This window comes from Lepisosteus oculatus, unplaced genomic scaffold (assembly GCF_040954835.1).
Source record: "Lepisosteus oculatus isolate fLepOcu1 unplaced genomic scaffold, fLepOcu1.hap2 HAP2_SCAFFOLD_70, whole genome shotgun sequence".
In the NCBI taxonomy this organism is placed as follows: Eukaryota; Metazoa; Chordata; class Actinopteri; order Semionotiformes; family Lepisosteidae; genus Lepisosteus; species Lepisosteus oculatus.
Genome location: NW_027168257.1, coordinates 657,501 through 674,847, shown reverse-complemented (window position 1 = coordinate 674,847; position 17,347 = coordinate 657,501). Strand labels below are relative to the sequence as shown.

At 41.5% G+C, this 17,347-nt stretch overlaps 5 non-coding genes across 5 annotated transcripts; 1 reads left to right on the top strand and 4 right to left on the bottom strand.

Moving 5' to 3' along the window:
- Positions 1-211: 211 nt before the first annotated feature.
- trnat-agu (transfer RNA threonine (anticodon AGU)) lies at positions 212-285 on the bottom strand. The gene has a single exon. It is a non-coding gene; the product is annotated as a tRNA-Thr (tRNA).
- A 2,418-nt stretch (positions 286-2,703) lies between these two features.
- trnai-gau (transfer RNA isoleucine (anticodon GAU)) lies at positions 2,704-2,777 on the top strand. The gene has a single exon. It is a non-coding gene; the product is annotated as a tRNA-Ile (tRNA).
- A 6,496-nt stretch (positions 2,778-9,273) lies between these two features.
- Positions 9,274-9,346, bottom strand: trnar-ucg (transfer RNA arginine (anticodon UCG)). The gene has a single exon. It is a non-coding gene; the product is annotated as a tRNA-Arg (tRNA).
- Positions 9,347-14,004: 4,658 nt separating this feature from the next.
- On the bottom strand, positions 14,005-14,077 carry trnar-ucu (transfer RNA arginine (anticodon UCU)). The gene has a single exon. It is a non-coding gene; the product is annotated as a tRNA-Arg (tRNA).
- A 2,451-nt stretch (positions 14,078-16,528) lies between these two features.
- trnar-acg (transfer RNA arginine (anticodon ACG)) lies at positions 16,529-16,601 on the bottom strand. The gene has a single exon. It is a non-coding gene; the product is annotated as a tRNA-Arg (tRNA).
- Positions 16,602-17,347: the final 746 nt, after the last annotated feature.

The window sequence follows — 17,347 nt, the reverse complement described above, 5'->3', positions numbered from 1 at the left end:
TTAAAGAAAAAAAACATTGCTGACTTCTTTTTTTTTTTGCCAGCCGCTAGCACTGATTAGCAAGGTTTGTATTTCATGTTTTGCAAGTTGCATCCATTTTAAGAAAAACAAGTCGCGTTAAAGACAGGAAATGAATACTTGCATTTAATTAGGTCTAGCTGTAGGCGGTTGTCCATAATGACCAGTTCTGTTCGAGAACACAGAACAAAAAAGGCACCGCTGGGATTCGGACCCAGGATCTCCTGTTTACTAGACAGGCGCTTTAACCAACTAAGCCACGGCGCCCTGGGAGTGCTGTCGTTTTGCAGCCACTTGGACACACCACTCAGACACATCTGCATTCGGTGTGTGCTCCGCCTGTTCGCTGAGCAAGTTGCCACCTTTACATACAATAGCAACATCGACACCAAGAGAAAGGATGACAAATGGCTTTTATCTGGAACTTTTCATGTCCAAGGAGCTCAATGTGCATTCTGTGTACAACAGGGCCACTGAACTCCACAATGGCCACTGAACCAGTGGCTTGCTGGCTTGACATCTCCCAAGGAAAATGTTGAAATCGCATGTGGAACAGGAAAATGACCCTCGAGTACGAGGGAAAAAAAAGAAAAAGATCATCTGGAGCGCTGCAACCCATGTCTGGACAGCCCAGTTTCCTAGACGAGGTGGCCGAGTGGTTAAGGCGATGGACTGCTAATCCATTGTACTCTGCACGCATGGGTTTGAGTCCCATTCTCGTCACTCTCCATGTGTGCCCGTGTGCCTTTGGCCCTCCTGTTGTTTGCTCCAGTACTAGAGCCGTACATTTCCTAGTGGTGGCTGAACATGGTATAGTAGGCTAACGTCAGTATCGAGCAGTGACAGTAACAGTATTTACGTGCCGCTGCTGCCAAGTGGCTCTGGTTTGAGACCGCGTTTTCACTTACTTGCAACGCAAACGGAGAAAGCGATTTTTGACAGTCTCTCGAGAGATTGCGCTAGGTGTTTAGGGATAGACTTTGTCAGTTCCCCTGGGATGATGGCCTCTCAAATAGTTTGTGATTTCTCTAGACGTTTATAGACTAGAAGCCTGCTTCATGGCTTAAATCCAAGCTAAGGAAACGAGTTAGAGGTCTGATGCAGAACTGCGAATTCAATGAACGGGAACACTACAGTACATTGCACTGTGTGTGTGAGGAAAGCTGCCCCCTTCTGTCCCTTGTCGACCGAACAGAGGACTGTAAAGGATACCGCCAAGAAACTTTCGGATGCTGGTTGGAATCCAGCTCCAAAGAAGCCCCTTTGGGTGTTATGTCATCAAAAAGTAAGAACAGCGAATCTCCCTTTGATCAAAAGCGCAACAGAACTGTTTTCCGTGGAGCAGGTTTCAGACCCGTAGACCTGTTTTATTCGTAGGGCAGGGCGCATTCCCAAACACGAATCTCCTGTTTTAGAAATGCTTTGGGCGGCGTGAAGTGAAAATAAGAAATGGGCTCCAGATGCACATGGAAGCAATCAAGTGTTTCATCCGAGCTGTTTCAAAGACTGCTCAAGAGCTTTCCTTTCACAGAGGCGCAACGATTAATGATGGGTGTGCACCCTTCAATGCGCCTTACGACTCTAGGGAGTGATTGAGACATACGTAGCGTGTGCTCATTTCCCTCTATTCCCCGTATTGCAGTGGTAGGATGACATAAATTCCTGCTTCGACACGTAACAGCATTATAATCAAGTGCAGGAGCTGAGGGCTTTAGTTTTGTTTCGTTTTCCATGGCGTTCGTAAGCGCGCAAATCAAAGGCAATTCCTGCGTCTAACAGGAATGTAAATGCTTTGGAAAGTGCAGTGTGGTGCAGCTTGTAAAATCCTTGTCCACATTTGTGGTTTGTTGATGTTTTTTCTGTCTGCCAAAGTTCCATTTTGACATCCGGACGGGGAGACTTTATCATTTGAACGTGAAGCCAGCCTTAAACCCTCTGAGGCATGTCTGTCTGCCGGCACGTATTTTGTCAAAGGTATTTATTTTTTTTTAACGGAGAGCGACTTTGAAAAAGTTTCCGCAGCCACCTCGCACTCTGTGTTAGATTATAGGAGGAATGCGGCGGGGGTGAGCTTGCTGTAGTCGTGGCCGTGTGTTTAAGGCGATGGACTTGAAATCCGTTGCGAACTCCCTGCACAGGTTTGAATCCTGCCGACTATGGCGTCTGCCACACGTATCCTTGTGCCTCCCCGGCAAAGGCGAAGTGCCGCTTCTCCATTCCTGGTACTATAAATACGCTGAATCACTTGGCCCTGCTGCCATGGAAATGAGTTCTTCAGATAACCACACATCTTACGTTCGCGCCTCTGGTGCTCTACTTATGCCTTTGAAAACCTAATGAATAAAGCTGAAAGAACTGACACATTATGTAGGTGTTCTTAAAGCACGCAGTAAAGAACTGTTAACAGCAAGGGTTTCAGTGGGTTAACTGAGGAGAAGGCGTGATCGCTAATTGTTGACTTTTTATTTGGTGTTAGAAACACTCTTACTGTGCATGACGTGCAACAAATGTAGCCACAGAAATTGCATCACGCTTTCATGTATGCTATTGCAGACACCAACGTTGCCTAGATAGAAAACCGAAATAGCCGTGGGTTTGCTTGCTGGTCTGAAGGATCTCTCTTCGAATTGCTATCATTTGTCAATGGAAGTAAAAGGCGCTGCACAGAGAGGACCACTGTCGTGAGGCCGGTTAGCTCAGTTGGTTAGAGCATGGTGCTGATAACGTCAAAGTCGTGGGTTCGAGCCCCTTACTGGCCAGGTCCTTTTCTCCTCTCTTACCAAAGCTGTTAGGTTCCTTTCCGTGGTGAGATGGGTTGTCATGCAACGCTGCCACATAGTGCCGACAGACAATTAAATGACAAAAATGAAGAGAGTTAAAGCAGCTGGAGAGGTTCTCTTACAACTTTTGAGCTGACACAGTTTTGGAAAATGTTTCCTTCACGCTGCACTGTACCATATAGGCAGCCAAGTGTCTCCAAAACAAAACAGAATTGACAGTCATATAATGTCCATTAACCCCGGTTTTAAACGCAGCATCATGTCTGCCATCATAAGAATATGAGTCCAATATTTTAGAATATAGTCAGAATGAATTCTAACCTTACCTGTGGTGTCTTTGATCCCTTTTGCTCAATGCATGGTGTACGTACTGCATACATGTGTCTTGAGAATGAGGAATGGGCCCCTGAGACAGTCATTTGCCTGTTTCACAAATGATCGTATTTTACTAGAGATTCTGTTTGGGATTCAGATGTGCATTCAGACAGCAATCCCTTTCAAGAAATGATACGTTCTGGATGAGGTCAAAGGTGCTGGAACACTGTATTTAGGATGTGTTTGCAGTGATTGTGTGTCTCCTGCTTCAACGCAGTGATATATAGATGTGCTCCTGTAATTTATTGGTACAAGCCCAGGGCAGTAAGCAGTCTGAGGATTTATTTCCAGACGGCATAGAACAGTGAAGCAGTGAAGTAGTGCAACACACTGGATCATTATATTATTAGAATCTATTCTACTTAAATTATTACATTATACACAACTTGAGTTCATTTTAAAAATTAAAAGGTAATGAAAGGAATGCATTTTCATGAGAAAGATAATACCGATTTTTCATGTGATAATCTTCCTTATATCATGTCGTGCATCATTTGGACACTTTGTGGGCTTGAAATACAAAGAAAATCATGTTCTATGGTACAAGACAAATACAAAACTTAAGTTTTTATTTTAATTAGATTTGTTTATTAAGCATAAGCAATCATTTATTACATTAATATATGTGAAAATGACATTTTAGCACCATAATATTACATACAGGTCTCTAGCTTCAACACAGTGATATATGCTCAGTGATTTATTGGTACATGCCCAGGGCAATAATCAGAATTAGTATTTATTTCCATACGGGCTACAGGTAGTGTTGTGAAATACTTCAACACACTGGATCGCAGATTTAGACCCCCTGCACTCTTACTCCTTAAAAACCAAAGAAATGAAGATATGTAGCAATCACATTGTAACAGGGGTGACAGTGACTTAATGCTTATACTAGTGGACTTCTGGTACCTTTAGGGTACGGTGTTCCCTGAAGGGCTCTCAAACCCCGCATTTCAGATGCCTAGCTGTATCGCTGATGTGTTGCACCTCAGAATCACTTTTAAACCTTACCTCTGGTATCTTTAATCCCTATTGCTCAACGCATGGTGAAAGTATTGCATAAATGTGTCTGAAAATGAGCAATGGGCACCTGAGAAACTCATTTGCCTGTTTCACAAATGATCATATTTGACTAGAGATTCTGTTTGGGATTCAGTTGTGCATTCTGACAGCAATCTCTTTCAAAAAATGATTTTACCTTATCGCAGCTTTGCCCTTCTTGCCTCTTTGGACAATATCTCCATCTTGTGGTCGTTGTTGGTAATGTCTAGACAATATCTCCATCTTGTGGTCGTTGTTGGTAATGTTTTCTTATGCCCTTTTTTATTTCAATTCTCTATTAGTTGATTCTAGAATCTCTACAATAGAGTTGAAAACATCAGTTTTATAGCAGACAATATGACATTATTTATAGTCCAATTAGAAATTTATTACCCTGTTTTTAACATAATAACAAATTAAAATTGATTAAAACTAAGTTTGGAACACCAGGGAACATAAAAAATGATTTTTAGGAAAACCATGAGGTTCTCTGTTTCCGATGCCTGAAAGGGGAGAAAGCTAGAATCCTTTGATTTTTCAAAATTTGAAAATAAACATTATATAACAACAGCTTTCATTCCTAGGAGTGAAAAACAACCATTTTTGAAGACATATTAGTTTCTAAAACACTACAATAAAGTTAAAAACATCCATTTTATATCACATTATTTTTTGTGAAATAATTAAATTGGCTTATTTCTCTCGCATTAAATTGGCTACAAATGCAAGAATTCAACCAGATATTCTTGTAAAATGTATAGTGTTGCATTGCAGTTAGTTAATGTAGTTAGTCCATAGTCAGCAATCTAAACTTTATTGTTAAGCTTTAATGATTGATGTTGTACCAGTAACCTTTAGAAATACTATAGTACTTCACAAATGCTTTGTGTGTTTGGAAATCTTTTGAGTAAAAGCCTTATAAAAATAGGTTTAGTTTTTACAGGATATCACAAAGAAGTAGGATGGTATAATTCTTATAATTGCTTAGTGATTGTATTTGGAAGATTATGCACTAAACAGACTTCAGGGATGCCAGTGGATCATTGTGCTATTTGGAATTATTCCAAAAATCAAGTGACCTATTTGCTGAAGTATTTTTAGTATTATTTATTTAGTATTAATAAAGAATAGATTTATTAAAGTCATGCGATGTGCAAGCGGGATATGTAAAATAATTGAAAATAAAGTTTTTTATTATTGTTATAGAGAAACATGATCAGATTTTCCCTGGTTCAGAAAAAAGACGGTTAAAATCTGTAATCTTTCCACTTGTATGTCATCAGACATTAACGAGTACAACCCCCCTCTCTGCCGGAGTGCTGGCTGTGACGAATTAAACCAATTTCACAGGTATTTTCAAAGTAGGAAGTACAGTGTTAACTAGTAGATGGCCTCCTCAATGAAATCGCTTCAACATGCTAATGCGTTGGTGTAACAGTCCGGGCGTGGCAAGCTTCCAATGTCAACTCGACTCGATTGGAAGACAATGAACGTATTTTAGCCCTAAATGAATTAATAGCAAACATGGTTTACATAAAAGACATTTTTCCAAGAAAGTTCATAATAATACGATCTATAGTTGAAATCTGAGCCTAAATATAAAGAAAAAAGCATTTTCAGAGAGCAATCACGCTGTGTTTATGTAGAAAAAGCGATTAGGTTTATGAGCAATCTAATTACCTATTCGCTTAAAACGCTATATAAAATAAAGTTTATTTAAAGATGAATGATAAGTGTCGCAGTTTAAATAATTTTCATAGTAGGGCTAGGATAGATTCCAAGTGCATTTTTGCAATTTACGTTGCATTGTCCAATGTGATGTTGTAATACAGTTTAGAATACAGTAAGTCTAAACTGTATCAGCTTTATTTATGGGTTGCAATTTAGAAAAAGTCAAAAACCGCACTCAAAATGCAATTTAGAGCTTTCTGGCAAGAGGAGACACCCAAATTATAATGTAACATGCCACTGTTTGTGCATGAACAAAGTTATACTGCAATTTTCCTTAGATACGCGATTAAAAAAAATATTTTTTTTGAATCCCCGGCCGAACACATTCCATAAGAATCAGCGCTTTTATACAGTATATCGCCTTTAAACACATATATTTAAACACGCGTTTACGATTTAAATCAAAACGCAATTCAAATCAATATAAATGTTTATTTTGTAACGCATAGGTGACTATTCATTGTTATTAAAAAGACGTAAATTCGATCATGTTGTGATATTTAGAAATATAAATTTGTTTTGATGCAAGTGAGGTTTTATTTAATCTCTGACCAAGGGAAATGTTTCATTTTTTCAAAGAAATGTTTGTTAAAAATTAAAGTCATAGTTCCATGAGATTCAACCACAGACCATGTGACATAGGAGTCAGGAACCTAACCCACAGCACCACCAGCGCAGACACATGCTGAGGGCTGAAAAAGCACTACAGAAACATTATCGACTATAAAATAATGTAATTAGGCACAGAAGAAGTTTACAGCACAGTACAATAATAAATGCTGACCATGACTTTAGAAGCATAAATTACCTTACACTCAATTTAAACACAAGCTGTCTTTAGCCCTCTAAGCTGGTTCATACAGAAATGTAGAGAACCAGGCTCAGAAAAACACAGCTTCATTAGCGAATACATATGCAGAACAACTAGAGAAGATGTTTTACAGAGGATGGATTTTTAGAAACATCCCATCAGTGACATCACTGAAGTCAACTCCTAGGTAACTGTCGTGTGGATAGTTTCACAAGAATCAGACAAAGGTTTAAGCATCGCTTATTTTAGATAAAACTGCAAAAAAACAACAACAACCCATAATGTACTTCTTTGCGGCTCTGTTTGCCCAAATCATATATTCACAACGTGAAATTAGAAAATAATATTACGTAACCAAAAACCGCAATATGGAAACAGAACCTGTGTAATTGTTGACAGATGATGTACTTGTAACATTTTTACAAGACGAACTACAACATTTAAAAAATGACTTGTATGTACTTGATATCTCTAATCAATCCACTGCACTGCATTAAAACAAAACGAAAACTAAAACGCCCTGGGCATACCGTTTCGCGCTTCTTATCAGTTGCTCAAAAGCAATTTGACCGTATGAAATGCATAATATAAACCTAGAAACATATACGTGAGGAGTATTTACGTAGTATCGGTGTCAAGACATACCTCTCAAATACTGTAAATCAAGTTAAAAATATCTCAAGACCGATTCTGGTCATAATGAAACCATGTTTCGTGTATGTTTTCTTTAAAGTACCGAGACCAGCCATATACTGTATGTTTATGTTCCAAAATTAATATCGTTTATGGCCTTCACACGTGTTCCAGTATGCTCCTATTCTTTTTATGCTCAGGCACTAAGATTTCCCTTCAGTGGTAAAATTCCATATAAATATTCAATACTTAAACGGGCACAGTTAAGACATTAAATATACATATACATATACATATACAAACTGTATACAGTAAAGTTTGCATACGGTAATATGTTTATGTTCCTAAATCAACCTCTTTTATGAGCATGTGAAAGGCATGGTGAATCGATTCTCAAAAATTACTGTACTTTGCATGATTGGAAAAAAATGCGTGATTGCGAAATGCTGTGGTGTTACTTTTACAAAGACGGGCAATGAAAAAAATAATGTGGACCAGGGCAATACTTTGAGTTTACAGCTTGTCCAAGTTCATTTATTATTAATACTATTAGTAATATCTTCATTAAAGACTTTGATGGCTACAGCTCAAACATGAGAAGTTGAGCTTTATTAGCTCCACCTTGCGGAAATTCCGGATACTATTATTTTGCTAGCGGTATTTACCGGTAACTCGCGGTATTTACCGGTAACTTGTGGTAGACTGCGTACAGCGTACGCCCGCGCATTTTGAATGGCTGCATCTGTAGCAATCATATTGTAGCAGACACTCAATTGCCTGTTTCACAAATGATCATATTTTACTAGAGATTCTGTTTGGGATACGGATGTGCATTCTGACAGCAATCTCTTACAAAAAATGATTTTACCTTATCGCGGCTTTGCCCTGCTTGCCTCTTTGGACAATATCTCCATCTTGTGGTCGTTGTTGGTAATGTCTAGACAATATCTCCATCTTGTGGTCGTTGTTGGTAATGTCTTCTTATAGATAGATACTTTATTGATCCCGTGAGGGAAATTGCAGTGCAACAGCAGCTTAACACACACAACACAGCCACAGTGTAACAATTATATAATAATAGTACAATACTGTATATATACTGTATATATATATATGAAACAGAAATAGAAACAGAAACAGGAATCGCTTACTACCTGGAGAATCTCTGTAGGAATATCTAGCATTTATCAATGGGAATAAAAGCTGCTTTAATACAGTGCATGTTCAAACTCAAACCCTCAGCTGCTGTTCTTGTTTGTTTTGGGACAAATTGCAACTGAGCATCGCATGAGCCGTTACGTACCCTTATCTGTTAGGGAATTTCAAGGGAGGAGTTAGGTCAGAATGGGTAGGCTGCAAAACAACAAGTAAAGATTTATTCCGAGATGAAACGTTGTGGCGGTTTTCTTATCTTTTCAACATGGACTAAACTTTTACGTGTTCCTTATATGCTATATATGTATATATTAGCACCAATGTCGTTCTTAAAAACTAACATGAAATTGTCAGGGACATTCACCTATATACAAAGACGAGACAGACAAAGTAATAATTCTATATTAACGTGGCCTACATATTGACGCAATGATCGAACTAAGTGACGTGTTCTGATTCAGATCCCCTGCAGTTCATGCCAATTAGAACAATAGCAATGCTGAGTCCTCCCCACCCTACTGAGCACAAATTCAGCTGCTCTCCAGTTCTGTTCTGCATGTTTTTTCATTGCAATTGAGCTCGGAGCTGGAGATGATCTCCATACAGTTCTGTGTTAACTAGCCCGCACTTGCGTGCTAATTTACGGGTTGTGGCAGATGCTTTTCTATAGTTCATATACATGACGGCAACCTGTTACCGAGGAACCTGAGAGGTTTAAAAGCCTCACGAACCAGGCAGGACTCGAACCTACAATCTTCTGATCCGAAGTCAGACGCGTAATCCATTACGCCACTGGCCCATAGAACATGTGTTTGCATTCCACCACAGAGAGCTCTACACTGCTACCAGTAGTACACTTCCCCATCTAAATTTTCACAGCAAGAAACTTGTGTTTCCTACTATTTTTATCAGGTTTAAAATATCATCTCCTTAAAACAGAAAAAGTGTTGGTGTGTCGTGCTGAAATTCTGATTGATTTTGAATTCAAAGAAAAAAGGTTTTCTTCCAAAACACCGTGAAATTGTCACATCTTGCAGACAATAGGTGTATTCCATGTTGAAAAGAGAAGAAAGAAAACCATGGAGCCTTTTACAGGTGTGAGGCTTCTTCAGGTGTGAGAAGACCTCACGGCCGAAACGCTGTGTTTCCGTTCTTCTCTTTTCAGCATGCAATAAACCTATTACTTGTTCCTTTGCAGCCGAGGCATGCTGACGTAGCTACCCAGCTGAACATCTTGCAGACTCTACAGTACTTCTCTCCTGTAGAAGTAAAGCAGGGCTTGCTGGGTGAGCTTTTGCTCCGGTAAATTAGGTCACGTGTCATGTTAAATCACTTCTTCTAAACACAACATTTGCTGGTGCTAGCTTTCCCCATGAAAAGAGACATTTCCCTTACAGTACATGACATATCGTTTTTATTCTATCAATAAGTATAGAAATAAAACAAAAGAAAAAATGTTGTCGCCAAAGAATGCACAGCTCTGTCGCCTTGGGGAGGTGTCAAGGGCATTGAGCTCCTTGGACATGAGAAGTGCCCGATAAATGCCATTTCTCATCATTTCTCTTGGCGTCAGTTCTGCTATTAAATGGGACGGAGGCAACGGGCTCAGAGAGCAGATTAAGTGCACACCGAACGCAGATGTGTCCAAGTGTCTGTAAAAGCACGGTGCTCTGCTGGCGCTGTTCCCTAGTGGCTTAAAGTGCCTGCCTAGTAAGCAGGCGATCCTGGGTCTGAATACCAGCGGTGCCTCTCTCCGTGTCTTGTTGTGCCGCATATCTCATTTCAGACAAACATGTACAGCTTGGTTCAGTTTAATGCAAGAATTCATTTCCTTTCTGGAATAACTTGTTTTTGAAGAAATCCATACAGCTTGTGAAAGATGAAATCCATTTCTTGGTTGTCAGTGGAAAAAGATTGCCGGCTGCAAGAAGTGCAAGTGATTGTTTTCTTTGACCATAAACCTGCAAATGTAGGGCGCACAAAAGACTGTCAGACTCTGTGGTGCTGAAAAGTTGGTGGTTCAAGCCCCTCCAGTATGCGTGTCTCAGTTTTTCCAATGTAAACATCATCACCATTGCTAAAGAAGATGGCGCAGAAGGCTCCACAGCCGAAACGTTGTGCTTCTTTTCTTCTCTTTTCAGCATGGAGTAAACCTTTGCTTTATCCTTTGCAGCCTAAGCATGCTGACGCAGCTACCTTTCTCTTAACACGCCTCAATCATTATTCACTAAAACGATCAGCAGAATAAGTCGCCTTTGTGGTGATGTCACTCCTCTGCTTCACAAATGTCCTTAGTGACGGGCCATTTCTTTCTGCCATTTTTCCGGAGCGGTTATTGATTGCTCCATCATTTCCCTCTTACTTTCCATCACTAGATTGAAAAAAAAAACAGAAACAGGCTGACAGGACGACAATCAAATTGCAAAAACTCATCAAAGCACTCGATAGAGTATTTGAATCCACAAGTAGCTACGAGCAACTTTGTCCTGGCTTGCATGAAAGTCGGAAAATGTCAAAAAGAAAAAGATGGTGGCTTTTTCATATTCGTTCTTTTATTTTTAGTTCGTTGCTTCTTCTGTCCATTGTCCTCCTGCCTGGCTCTTAACCTGTGACTGTTTGAACGCACACAGTAGACTTTCATGCAGGGGATTTGTCCTGAGCCTCTGTGAAAGACCCACCCACCCCCATAAATAACTGCTCTAGAAACACATGAATGCAAAACTAAACCACAGCTTAAAGAGGAGCTTGTCATGACCGCCAGGCAGTTAAGACCAACTCTTAAGCAATCTAAACAGCACCAGCAGCGGGTGATTATTAACAAACGCCGCCGCACGAGTTTACCCACCTGCACACACTCCACCGTGCGGTACGCAGTGCTATTTTTACCATCTTTATCTGCTTCCCGCTGGTATTGAGTCTACTCCTTGAGAGCTCTACCTGGCGTTTTTTCCATTACCTCGTTTATTCTGGATATTGGACTCCCCTTCTGCCTTTTCGACTTTGGACCTCGCCTCTCACCTCGGACTGTTTGCCACCAGTGTTCTCCCTGGATTACGACTTACCTTACGCCTCTTGACCAAGAAACAAAGCAAAGCAGAGCAAAACAAAACAAAATGAACAAACGAAAACCCTCACGTCCCGCACTTGCATATAACGCCGTTACGTGCCCGAGCGGTATTTTACGTCATCCTAGCACTGCACCCCGGGGCGTACGGTATATGGGAACGAGCACACGGCACGAATCGTCTCGAATCTCGAATCACTCCCTACAGCTGTAAGGCACCTTGAAGCATGCACCCCCAACATTCTTCTTTGCGCATCTGTGAAAGGTAAACTCTTGAGCAAACTCTGAACCAGCTCTAAGGAAACTAATCCGATTAGACGTTACTTTGACTCATCTTTTAAGGGACCCTTGTTAATTGGAGAAATCAATGATTTCGAATGAATTCTGTATGCGTTAAAAGACAGCTATACACAGAAAACATGCAGGACACTTCTCATGATGTTTCCCGAGCCGAAACACAGTGCGTTTTTCCAAGCCATCTGACAAAGCCCGCCCACTGAAAACTGCAGCAAATCGTGTAAAGACGTTCAACTTTGTAACTACTGCACGCACAGGAAGCAGAATAAATTCCTCTTTTCAAACTGTCAAAGGTTTACTTTGCGAACACTGCAGGACATCGCACAATCTCTTTTGAACGGGGACAAACGATTTCTTATGGGGCACAGTAAGTACAGACGTTTAAAAAGCTCCACTCATGCCGACGATGCAGCATGAAGAAGCGCAACCTAACGTTTGCATTCCTAGCAAATTCCTTTTATTTTTTGATAAATAAAGACAGTCTTGTTTAACAAACAACACACACAACATTTTACATTGTCAATTCAATTCAAATCAATGTATTTCTATATAGCGCCTTTCACAACAAGGTTGTCCCAAGGCACTTAACAATGCAAGTTGTTAAGAGCCTTGTGTCTAATATGCCGCCTAGGTAACGTGCTGTCTCTTTGAGGCAAATGTTTAAATCCTCTGAGTTAAGTGCTGAAGTTATAGTAGTCCTATCAGTATTGTTGCCTCCGATCAACAGATCCTCAGTTTTCTCAGAGTTGAGTAACAAAAAGTTTTCACACATCCAAGTATTTCCTTCCTTAATGCATTTAACTAAACTGATAATAGAAGAGTTGTCGTTTGGTGTAAACAAAATGTTTATTTGAGTGTCATCAGCATATGAATGAAAGTTCATATTATTTTTTCATATTATCCTACCTATCAGCAGCATGTAGAGAGAGAGAGCAATATTGGTCCCAGCACTGATCTTCTGGTACCCCAAATTGAACTGGTGACATTGATGAAGCAGTACAATTATTAGATATTTGAACATAATGAAAACGATGAGTAAAATGTGAAGTAAACCACTGAAGGACGGTTCCAGATAAGCCAACCTCAAACTCAAGCCTGTGTAACAAAACAGAGAGGTCAACCGTGTCAAAGGCAGCTCTAAGATCTAAAAGCACAAGCACTGTTGCATTCCCCGCATCAGTAGCTAAGAGAATATCATTTACGACTCTTGTTAATGCAGTTTCAGAAACCAGACTGAAATTTCTCAAGTATATTATTTGAATCCAGATACGATTGACGTTGGGCAACAACTATTCTCCCAAGACTTTTAGATTGAAATGGGACCTTTGAGACAGGCCTGTAGTTGTTAAGAACTTGTGGATCCAAATTTGACTTCTTAAGGAGCGGTCTAACAACCGCTACCTTAAATTGATCAGGTACAACGCCTGACGCAAGCGATGCATTCATCATACTAATTATAGGTCCTGCCAGTCCTTCGAGGGAATCTTTGACTAGCTGAGTGGGGATGGGATCTAGCGAACAGGTGGTTGACTTTGTCTTACGTCTGTGTTCATGAGTCCACCATAAGAAAAATCTGAACAGGAGTGGTGATCATGCGAGGTCACCATGGAGGAAACCACTGCTCTCCCCCCAAAAAAAACCACCACTGCCCCTCTCAAGTTTGCTAAAGACCACATGGATGTTCCACAGCAACTCCTGGAACAATGTTCTGTGGACAGACGTGACAAAAGTTGAACTTGTTGGTAAATGTGCACAGCGTTATGTTTGGAGATAACAAAACACTGCATACCAACTCCAAAACCTCATCCCACCTGGGAAGCATGGCGGAGGCTGTTTTGTTAAAACAGCAATGTCAAATGTTGGGCGTGTGTTGTTTGTTAAATCAGACTCTCTTTATTGATTATTATGACTTAGATAAAGATAAGATCACATGTTAGGAGCCATTCATGCAGAAATCCACATCATTCCGAAGGGCTGTTTACAAAAGTTTTTCTCCCAACTGTATGTGAGAAAAAAGCAGAGACGCTCACTGAGTAAGGTGGGGTTGCAGCTTTGCAAATCACAAGGACATTTGTACGCTCAAAATGGGACAGGAGCACCCCAGATGGGACTCGAACCCACAATCCCTGGCTTAGAAGGCCAGTGCCTTATCCATTAGGCCACTGGGACACACTGGGTTGGGTCGATCACGCTGATGAAGAGCCAGTTTTTTTTTTCCTTTGCTTTTTCAAAGGGATCCCCAAAATTAGGAAAGTTAGGCAGCAGAAGGTTTACTGTGACCTGAGAAGGACCGGCATCCAATCACGGTGGTGCACACACACACGCTCTCACTCATCTGAGCTACACGGCTACCAAGATGATCTCAGGTGCGCCGAGCTGGTACGGAACATATTGAACTGATTGACGGCGAATTGTTTCTCAGACAGGCTTTTCACCTCTGAGCTCCCTGACTGACAGTAATCCGCTAGGTAGTGAAACAGTCAGCTGCTTCTAAGCCTTAAACAGCTGCATCTCGGCGCTTCCACAGAGAGATGATTTGAAAGCCAAACATCGCCCATTGGGAACACCTTACTATCACTAGTTTAAGAGACTCTTAAGGTCTTGCAGAGGTGCCTGTCTAATAGCATGTGCTTTGCAAGCTATAGGTGTTTGGACTAAGGCAGAATGCCTGTTAACAAAATGTTTTTCTAAAGGGGCCTCGCACTCTTTTCCAAGCAATGGTCACCATCCCCACCGAGTGTCACAATGTAGTCATGTCCTAGGACATCACCTGTTAGTCTCCATTTGTCTGCCACCAACACTTTAGGTTACGGGGTCACAACCGCACCCCAGAGACCAGAGGAGCCGTTGGCGTTCTGGCGGCGCAGATTGGGCTGAAGGTGGGGCGCTTGAATCTCGCTGTTGGAGGCCGTCTGAAACTGACCCAAGCCTTTCCCTTGAATTAAATGTAAATAAGAAATGAACCCCAGATGCACATGGAATCAATCACGTGTTTCCTTTGAGCCGTTTCAGAGACTGCTCCAGAGTTTACCTTGCACAGATGCGCAAAGATTAATGATGGGGGTGCACGCTTCCAGGCGTCTTACTACTGTAGGGAGTGATTGAGACAATTCGTAGCTTGTGCTCATTTCCCTCTATTCCCCGTGTTACAGTGGTAGGATGACGTAAATTCCTGCTTCGACACGTAACGGGACTATAATCAAGTGCAGGAGCTGAGGGCTTTAGTTTTGTTTCGTTTTCCATGGCGTTCGTAAGCGCGCAAATCAAAGGCAATTCCTGCGTCTAACACGAATGTAAATGCTTTTGAAAGTGCAGTGTGGTGCAGCTTGTAAAATCCTTGTCCACATTTTTGGTTTGTTGATGTTTTTTTCTGTCTGCCAAAGTTGCGTTTTGACATCCGGACTGGGGGACTTTATCATTTGAACGTGAAGCCAGCCTTAAACCCTCTGAGGCGTGTCTGTCTGCCGGCACGAATCTTGTGAAAGGTATTTTTTTTTAACGGAGAGCAACTTTAAAAAGGTTTCCGCAGCCACCTCGCAGTCCGTGTTTGATTATAGGAGGAATACGGCGGCGGCGAGTTCGCATTTGTCGTGCTCGAGTGGTTAAGGCGATGGGCTCGAAATGCGTTGGGGCTTCCCCGCGCAGGTTCGAAACCTGCCGACTCCGGCGTCTGCCGCACGTCGCCTTGTGCCTGCACGGCAGAGGCGAAGTGCCGCTTCTCCTTTCCTGGTACTATAACAACGCGAAATCGCTTGGACCCGCTGCCATTGAAATCAATTCTTCAGATAACCACACATTTTGCGTTCGCACCTCTGGTGCTCTACTTATACCTTTGAAAACCTAATGAATAAAGCTGAAAGAACCGACACGATATGTAGGTGCTGGTAAAGCACGCAGTAAAGAACTGTTAACAGCAAGGGTTTCAGTGGGTTAACTGAGGAGAAGGCGTGATCGCTAATTGTTGACTTTTTATTTGGTGTTAGAAACACTCTTACTGTGCATGACGTGCAACAAATGTAGCCACAGAAATTGCATCACGCTTTCATGTATGCTATTGCAGACACCAACGTTGCCTAGATAGAAAACCGAAATAGCCGTGGGTTTGCTTGCTGGTCTGAAGGATCTCTCTTCGAATCTCTATCATTTGTCAATGGAAGTAAAAGGCGCTGCAATCTCATACGTTCAGAATCAAACCCGCAGCTGTTGTTCGACTTTATTTCTTGACTAATTACAACTGAGTGTCGCATGAGCAGTTACATAAACTTGTCTGGTATATTTGAACACAAATGCCGTTCTTCAATTAAAACTAACAGAACATTGTCAGGGACATTCAGTTCTATACAAACAAGAGACAGACAAGAGAATATTTCTACCGTTCACGTGGACTACGTGTTGACTTACTGATCGGAATAATTGAAAGGTTCGGGCTCATAGCCGATGCAGTGCGTGCTAATTAGAACAGCAACGCTGAGCTCTCAGCACCGTACTGAGCCCAGGTGTTTTTCTAAAGCTGTCAGGTGCAGTTCATTTACATGAAGGAAATCTCTTACCGGGTACGATTACAATGCAGTAAGTAGCACAGACTACTTAGGGAGTAGCCAGATGCGTTTAAAAACGACCCGAGCCAGGCAGGAGTCGAACCTGCAATCTCCTGATCCGTAGTCAGACGCGTTATCCATTGCGCCACTGGCCCCGGTGTGACACTGCAGGACTGTAACCCAGTGAGATCAGCACTGCAACTAGTAAAATATTACCCCCGGTCCATTCTTTACCAAAAGTGAGAAAGACCTGTTTTCTACATTTTGTCTGTTTTAAAACCATATCTCAAACCAAACCAAGAGTCTGTCTTTTGCACTGATATTCTGATTCATTTCGATTTCAAAGAAAAAAAAAACATTATCTTCCAAAGCATCATAAAATTGTCCCTTCTTCCAGACTCTACTTCTCTCTTGTAGTAGTACAGCAGACCTTTCCAGGTGAGCAGATCACAGAGTCCGAAATATGCTTCCTCCATCAAGAAAAGTACCTGAACATGACTCTGTCTTCATAAAAGCGCCCCTGTAATAAAGAAATTAAATCCGAAATCAAGAGGGCAGTTGCCTACTGAAGTTCAAGAAGTCATCAATTTTAACCTAGCAACACATTAAAGGCTGCATCTATACAAGTACGATTCTAGAAATGCTCACCAGATTACGTTTTAAGAAGGAACTGCGCCTCAGGTTCCGCCGAGATCTTAACTTGGATGGCAGGATTCAGAGTCCGGAGTGCGGACTGATGGCGCACGGAGGGTCCACATACTGTGGATCCCTCAGTGATCTTCCGCGTGTTTAAACCGCCAGCGTGTGACTCCCCTGTCCCCGTGACCTCATTGCTCTGCTCTCGCCTCTGTGCAGCTGAGCCCGACTCATGGTAAAGTGGAAAAAAGTATGCCCTCAACGT